Raw genomic sequence first — 9063 nt, forward strand, 5'->3', positions numbered from 1 at the left:
CAACCTCCCCAATCTGAATCATAGAAAGCATGCAAAGATAATTCATTTTGTGAAGGAAAAAACAGACCTTGACCTGGGTTATTTTTTAAATATCGTACCACACACAATGCAACTTTCATATGAGGCTTGCATGGAGCGTGCATAAATATGCTCAGTATGCGTACCCCATAGCTGATATCTGGACGGGTAATTGTTAAATAAATTAAGCGACCAACAAATCGCCTATATATTGACGGGTCCTTTAATAATTCTCCTTCATCAAAAAGCTTTATATTTTGTTCCATGGGAAAATTCACGGGCTTAGCTCCAAGATACCCACCATCTTTAACAATTTCCAAAGCGTATTTCCTTTGTGATATGAAAATACCTTTCTTAGAACGAGAGACCTCAATACCCAGAAAAAATTTAAGATCACCCAAATCTTTTATCCGAAAACGATTGTGTAGGAATTGTTTAAGATTGAATATTGCAATAGGGTCATTACCAGTTATGAGAATATCATCAACATAGATCAACAAAGCTGTAAAAGACTTGTTTTTTGTACATGTAAACAATGAGTAATCTGCTTTTGATTGAATAAAACTAACACTTTGAATAGTTGTAGAGAATTTGGCAAACCATTGACAAGAGACTTGTTTTAATCCATATAAGGACTTGTTGAGGCGACACACAAGATTCTCCCCCTGTCGCTGAAAAACCAGGAGGAAGGGACATATAGATTTCTTCAGAAAGATCACCATGAAGAAAAGCATTATGGACATCAAGCTGATGAAGAGACCAATGTTGAATAGCAGCCAAAGCTAATAAACAGCGTACTGTAACCATTTTAGCAGTAGGTGAAAATGTGTCATTATAATCGATACCTTCTAGTTGGGTATATCCCTTTGCAACTAGACGCGCCTTATACCGTTCAAGAGAACCATCAAATTTGCGCTTGATTTTGTACACCCAACGACAACCAATAGCCTGCTTACGAGGAGGAAGAGTGGTGATAGACCAAGTATTATTGGCCTCCAAAGCAGCCAACTCAGATTTCATTGCCTCTTCCCAATGACTGTGTGAAACAACTTGATCATAACATGTAGGTTCAATATCATTAGTAATAACGACAATAAAAGAACGATGTTGAGGTGTTTAACGCTCATAAGAGATAAAATTGCAGAGAGGATATCGTGTACCTTTATTTGGAAAAACTGATGGGGATGACAATGGGTCGGGACACATTACCTGATTGCAAATATAATCTCGCAAAGTTGCAGGAGGACCATGAGATCGTTGAGAACGACGTAAGGGAACCATATGTGGGGAAGTAATGGGAGGCACAAGTTTGTTTTCTGTAGGTGTTGGTTGAGTGTATGAAGGACTCTCAGATGGAGGATTATCTGGGATAACATTAGGTATGACAGGGTCAAGGGTGGTTGGGGGATTTTGATGAGGTTGCTCCAACAAGAGTGACAGGTTGAATGCAGCGGAAAATGGAAACAAGAGATGGGCAGTGGAGATGCAGAGTGAAAATCAGTGGTGTAAGTGATGATTGAAGAGTTGTTTGGGAGGTTGAAAGCTAGCTCAGGCGGCCTTCCACTGGAAGGAAGCTAGATGGAGAAGGGAAGCTCATTGGAATGACTTTTGGACAGAGTTTAGGGTGCTGAAAATGCATCAGCAGAGTAAAACTCAATATTCTTCAAAAGTGATTACAAAGGAGATCTAGGAGTGAATTTATAAAAGGAATTCAGCTCCTATTTTGGGTATCGACGGTGCTAAAAGATTCCTACAAATGTGGATCTAATGCCACGTGTACAAGCATAAGGTGGGTGCTAAAGATCTAGAATGAGCACCATATACACGTGCTTTAAAGTGAAGATGGGCTAAGCACTCCTAGACCTTGCACTGGGTGCACCTTCATGGCCTGCAATTATGCTTTCCTTAGCTAGCTTCTAGTATTTGACCTTAATTATTTGATGGGCTTGGGCCCAAGTCATCATCCCCTCCCCCTTGGAAAGGATTTGTCCTCAAATCTGAAGGTTCGCTTGAGGACTTATTTTTGTTGACGTCATAAGAGTTCTTCCTGGGTCAAATATCCATCTGCAATAAGCGTCAAACATATCTCTAATTAGTTTTATTTGATCTAGTTTTCCCTATTTTGAAATTTTCAATTTTATTACAACAAAGAAACTTGTCTTCATTCAAAATTTTACTTTTGTCTTAAGTTAGTGATAACTATAAAGGTAACCTTAACTCAAGTGGTGAATTGCCATGTCTTGAAAGTTATAACTTTTGAAAAGATGGAATGGCAAATTCTTTGAGAGAAAAGTTAAAATTTGGAAACTTAAAGCTAAATGGATAAAAGTGAAAGGATAGAAAACCTCCCCTTATAAGACTTGATTCTATTGGGATTGTTTGAGGATATTTTTGCTTTTAGTTGTTCCTTCTCCCTTTTTTCAATGTCTTCCTTTCTTATTCTTTCTTCTCTTCTTTTCTTTTCTGCTTTTCTCTCCTTTTCTTTTCTCTTTTCTGCTCTTCTTCTCTCTTCTTCTTTCATCTTTCTTTCTTCTTCTTCTTTCATCTTTCTTTCTTCTTCTTTTTTCATCTTTCTTTCTTCTTCTCCTTTTCTTTCTAGTTCTCTTCTTTTAAATTCTTCTTTTTCTTTCTTTTCTTTTTCATCCCTCTCCTTGTTAAGTCACATTTGTTCTTGATCCTCCGCCACTTGAGATGATGAAAGAGGATGAAGTACAATTTTCTTCTCGTGATAGTGCATAGTTATTGTATTGGTAAGACCATTATGAATTGTTTTATGATCAAATTGCCATGGTCTTCCCAATAACACATGACAAATTTCCATTGGAACTACATCACATAAAACTTTATTTTTAAAGTTTCCAATAGAAATTGTTACTGTGACTTGATTCTTGACTGTGATATTCCCATCTTTATTGATCCAATGTATTTTATTGGGGTTAGGATGGGGTCGCACAACAAGATTTAATTTTTCAACCAACCTAGTGCTACAACAATTAGAGCACAAACCACAATCAACAATGAGAGAATAAGTTTTATTTTGAATTTGACATCTTGTGTGAAAGAGAGTCTCTCTTTGTGATAGATGTGCTACATTGGATTGGTTGTCCAAAACTTTTTTTATCATGAGAAGTTGCCCGTCACAAGGATAGACTTCCTCAGTAGTTGATTTGTCTTGATCACTCTCATTCTCACTAGAGGAGGATTCACTACTATAACTGTCAATGCCCCTTAGGATGATAGTTCTTTTGGTGGGACATTGGGCAGCTATATGTCCTCTTCCTAGACACTTCAAACATTTTATCTCACTAGTACGAGTGTGTGAAGAGGATTCTTGTTTGGTTTTTTCAATTATCTTGGTTAAAGGTTTTTCAAAGGGGGATTGAAATCTTTTAGCAGAAGCTTTTCGCAAAATTTGTTGTTCTACCTTTATACACATTTGAACAAGATTATCCAAATTTATATAAGGTAGTAGTTCAACCCGATCTCTGATTTCAAAATGGAGCCCACTCAAAAATCTGGCCATTGTGAGTTCATCTGTTTCTTCAATTCTTGCCCTTAACATGTATAACTTCATCTTTTGTCTATATTGTTCCACAGACATAGATTTTTGTTGTAATCTTTGGAGCTTATCCATGAGTTCTCTATGGTAATAAGAGGGAATATGTCTCCTCCTAAGGGCATTTATCAAATCATTCCAATATTGTATTGGAGGATTATTGTAGCGTCGCCTCTCCTCAACTATGGCAGTCCACCAATACATGGCATACCCTTGAAAGCTGAGGGTAGCCAAAGGAACTTTTCTTTCTTCACTAATTTGGTGGCAAACAAAAAGTTGCTCCACCTTCATTTCCCAATCTAGAAAGGCTTCTTATCTTTTCCATAAAAATGAGGCAAATTAATGTTGACTTCCTTAGGAGGAGGGGGTTCGTGAGGTTCTCGCCTATGCCTTCTTGAAGAAGAATGTTCTTCATAGTAGTCTCCTACCCGAAAACCTTCTCTCTCATGGTTGGACTCCCCACTCCTACTTCCTCTAGCTCGACTTTGCTCATCTCTCATGACTCTTAACTCATCTTGAAGGATGGTAATTTGTCTTTCTTTATCGTGTTGAGCATGTTCAATTTTTCTATCAGTATCAATTCTCCACTGAGTTAGCTCTCTGAGTTGTTTTGCAATATCATTGAGAGTAATTTGTTCCTCAGAGTCACTAATTCTTGGCGAATGACGTCTAGACATCTTGTGATTGTAAAATTTTTCTTGTGTTTAAAGAATCTTAGCTTTCACAAAAAAACAATTTCCAGGTAAGAGAGGTGAACCACTAGGGTTGCTTAAATACCATGTCTTGCCTTGCCAAAAGTGTTCTAGGTTACTTAGTTATTTTAACTCAAAATTACTTTTAAAATCACAAGAATAGAAGTCACTTAAGCAAAGAAAAGACTTAGACTCTAAGTTCGGACTCTAAGATTTTGCCTATGCGCTTGCAAGAATTGAAATGAGGTCTCCTAAGTGAGGCTTGGAACTTTGGATCCAAGACACACTCACTGTCTACCACTTTAAAAAAAATGAGCAAATAAAAGCAAAATGGGCAAGTGATGGAAGAACACTTGTGAGTTCTTCCAAGTCACTTGCTTAATGGCCAAGTACAAGTATTTTGCAAAGAAAAAAAAATGAACAACAAGGAAATGGAAAGTAAAAGTGATGTGCAGCTTTGGATTCTCGCAAGGGAAGTGAATTTGGTTGATTCACACTAAGCTCACAGCTTCTAAGTGACAACTCTGCTGCTGCATCAGAAATTATGCAGTCCAACACACCAAACTGCTGCACCAGAAAGCAACTCCCACTTGATCTTTCCTTGCTCCAATCCACGTCCTAGGATGCTACCAGTGGTATAGGACGGTCTGGACTAACTGTGCACCCAAAAGAGAGCTCAAACCAACCACCAACAATCAGTGTCGAGTGCAGGAAACAACACTACTGTTGTCAAAAATTGCAGAACCAGAATGCACCACCGGAATTCTTACAAACAGCTTGTGTGCAGAAATTTCAACAACTAAAAGCAAGCAATTAAAAGGGATTCCAATAACGGAGGCACTCAAAAGGATCCTAGGAAATGCTCTAGATTAGATTCAGAAAGCAAGAAAACATTTACAAGTTGCATAATATCAAATTCAAGCTCAATTGAGAATTAGGCAAAACTGTTTGTGAAAATGCCTGAATGAAAAATATTGAAACTGGTGCATCAAGTATAAATCAGAACTGGCACTAGTTTGGTCAGCTTTTTAAGAGTGTTTGTTCTCATTTTCTTTTGACATTTGAGATTGCTTTTAATGCAATTTGACGAAGCTTTTGCTACCAATTCTCACACAATTATTGATGTACCAAACCAACAAACATGTATGTAGAGGAAAGCAACTTGTTTCAAAAAAAATAAGTGTTGCATTGGTGGTTGGAATATTCAAATTGCACAAAGTTGTTAAAACACACAATCTTATGGCATGAACAAGTTTATTTTATGATTTTAAACTTGTAGATGCTACCAGTTGTGGTTAGATATCAATATTTCCAAAATTCACTACTGAAGTTCCTTTTTAAGATCAATTTTAACAACTCCACAGACCAAATTCAAGCACACAGAAGTGAAAGGATTTTGAGCACTCAAAATGAGTTCAACACAAGGATTTAAAACTAGAGGACACTGAAAAACCGAATTAAGATGTTCAACAATGAACTAGATCTTAAACCAGATTAAAAACTGAAACAAATGACTCAGCTATGGAAGTTGTAGCTCAGCCAACTGCAGTGATGTAGTTTCTGGATATTGTATGATGCTGCAACAAAGCTTCTTGACTTAAGAATTCACTGTTCATTTGGTATGCACATCTTTCATATCACAGAATGCAAAAACACAATCAGACTTCATTTGCTACACGCATTGCAGTCCAAAATATTCAAGCAGATTTAATTACTGCACATAACTGAAACTGCACTTGATGGCAATCATGATGCACTCAAGCTATTGCTCTTATGATATGCAACTATTGAATAACCACTCAAGTCAAGCAGATTTATCCAGGCACAGTTTTAACTCAGGATTTTGACAAAATGAATCAAATACACATGACTAAAGACAAACAAAACAGATTTCAAAATTAAAATACTCAAGCAAAGAAATGGACCGATTAAAATGATGGAAATAAAGCAATAAAAGCTTGAACAAATGAATCAACGCAATGGAATCTACTGTAATTGAAAAACTTAATGAAACAGTGCACAGATTCAAGAAAAAAAGACACGAAGGGAATGTTGATGACAGTATTTAATGAAAGAAAACTTAGCTGGAGCGTGATGTGGAACACACCAGGGCTCTGAATAACACTTGATGAGGTTGCTCCAGAAAGAGTGACAGGTTGAATGCAGCGAAAAATGGAAACCAGAGATGGGCAGCGGAGATGCAGAGTGAAAATCAGTGGTGTAAGTGATGGTTGAAGAGCTGTTTGGGAGGTTGAAAGCTAGCTCAGGCGGCCTTCCACTGGAAGGAAGCTAGATGGAGAAGGGAAGCTCATTGGAATGACTTTTGGACAGAGTTTAGGGTGCTGAAAATGCATCAGCAGAGTAAAACTCAATATCCTTCAAAAGTGATTACAAAGGAGATCTAGGAGTGAATTTATAGAAGGAATTCAGCTCCTATGTTGGGTATCGATGGTGCTAAAAGATTCCTACAAATGTGGATCTAATGCCACGTGTACAAGCATAAGGTGGGTGCTAAAGATCTAGAATGAGCACCATATACACGTGCTTTAAAGTGAAGAAATTAAACTAGTTGAAAAAGGAAGTCGTGTCTGTTTTGCAAGAGTACAAACATCACAAGTTTTATTTGACTCTAAAGAGAGATTTAACAAAGTTTTAGCCATGAAGTCTAATCTAGATGGAGATAGATGTCCTAGTCGTCAATGCCATAAGGTAGTAGAAGTGTTTGAAGGAGGAGATGACTTGGTGGCATGGGCTGCTATGGATTGAATGAGAGTTTTACTGATGTCATTGCAACCAAGTAATAAAGTCCGCCTTGTTGTTTACCCAAACTAGTTGTCATCCTCGTCATCAAATCCTGCAACATACACCCAAAAGGAAAAAGGTTACTGAACAGTTTAAATCTCGTGTGACTCGACTTACCAACATCAGATCTACTTTGCAAGATGGCACCCCAAGCACATTTTTTAAATAAACAATTGGGCTCAAAGGTAGAGCGCCAGTAGAGATAATTGGGGCCTGGTCACCATTTGGCATAACAACTGGTGGTAAAGAAGTGTTTTCTTTACTGTTAACAAGCAAGGTTGGTGAAGAAATAATGTGATTGGTAGCCCCATTATCAATTATAAGTTTGGGTGGTGACAAACCTGAAGAAACATTGGCATTGTTGGCCTTAGGATTAGCTGATTGAGATGATTCATTACCCTGTATAATAGACAACATTTGTTGGAGTTGCAATTCAGTTAATCCATGCATTGCAAACTCCATCTGTTGCATCATTGGAGTCGCTGTGACAATATTAGCTAAAGACTGACTACTCCCATTATGCTTAGAGTAAGCATTCTTGGTTGCTCCATGCTTTGAGTGTTCAGGAGGATAACCATGTAACTTCCAGCATGTGTCTTTTGTATGATGATCTCTATCACAGTGAGAACAATGTAGCAGCTTTCGATTAGATGAATTAAAACGACAAGAAACGCCTTGTTTGCGTCGAACAACAAGGGCTACTACTTCATTTTTTTTGAACAGCCATGGCTGAAGCTTCTATTGTGTCACGTGCGGTGCCCAAATGTCGTTGTTTTTCTTCTTGAATGATGGAAGAATAAGCTTGTGTAACATCAGACAAAGGATTCATTAAAAGGAGTTGGCCACGAATAGCATTATAAGAGTCATTCAACCCCATAAGAAACTGCATCAATTTGCGCCTTTTACTGTCAACTCCACAAGTGCAGGTTGCATTACTATAGGAGCCTAACTCATCACATAATTTTTTTAACTTGGTGTAATAGGTTGCAAATGTTAGTTGATCTTGAGCTAAGCAAGCAATGTCTCTCTCAATCTGAAAAATTCGTGGTGCGTGGCTTTGAGAGAAACGATTTTGAAGATCTGCCCAAACTTCATGAGCAGTGTCATATAAAATAACACTATCTACAATATCAGGTGCCAAAGAATTAAAGATCCAAGATAACACCATGTCATTGCATTTTTTCCATGCTATATATTATTCTGGTTTGGCCTCAATAGAAGGTGCCGTAAGAGTTCCATCAACGAAACCCAATTTGGATTTTGCATTCAAAGAGATGATCATGGCTCTACGCCAAGTTGAATAGTTGTCTCCATCTAGAGACTTGGAAACAAGAACCATTCCAGGATGGTCAGAATGATGGAGAGAATAAAAACTGGAATTTGATTCATTTCCATAGTTAGCCATGAGAATAAGGATAGAAAAAAATTGAGCAGAGGATCGTTCTTCCTCTGATACCATGTAAAAGGAAGAAAAAGGGAGAAAATCTATCTTATTATTTTTGAATAAAAAATCAAAGATATATACAAGAGAGGGTATCTATAATTGTGCTATTTTATTCCTATAATTACTCTAATCTAATTCTATAATAATGCAACATTATTCCTGTCAATCAACTATTTAATATGGATAATAATAACAATATATTCTCTCATAAATCTCGGGATATGATTTATTTTCTAACATTTAGTGTTAGTGAATTTCCTTCCAATTAAGGTTGTTGAAGGAAGAGTGGATGTAAACTCTTAAAGAGTCAAACCAGTATAAATCTTGTGTTGTGTTCTTTCCTTATTCTTGCCTATTATATTGTTAAATCTTTGAAGTGTAAAAGTCTTTTGAAAACAACCTTATACAACCGGAAATTTTTTAAAACTTTAAAAAGTGTTTTCTTCCAAATTAACAATATATATATATATATATATATATATATATTTATATATTTTAAATTTGACAAATTTATTTTATAGTAGATTGTTGTATGAAAATTTTATTGTTGA

The 9063-nt window shown here is 36.8% G+C and overlaps 1 pseudogene; it reads right to left on the bottom strand.

Moving 5' to 3' along the window:
* Window positions 1–7085: 7085 nt before the first annotated feature.
* LOC148195714 (uncharacterized) lies at window positions 7086–7957 on the bottom strand (annotated as a pseudogene).
* Between the last annotated feature and the right edge of the window lie 1106 nt (window positions 7958–9063).

This window comes from Vigna umbellata, chromosome 7 (genome assembly GCF_029865625.1).
Source record: "Vigna umbellata cultivar VRB3 chromosome 7, Vumbellata_1.0, whole genome shotgun sequence".
Lineage (NCBI taxonomy): Eukaryota > Viridiplantae > Streptophyta > Magnoliopsida > Fabales > Fabaceae > Vigna > Vigna umbellata.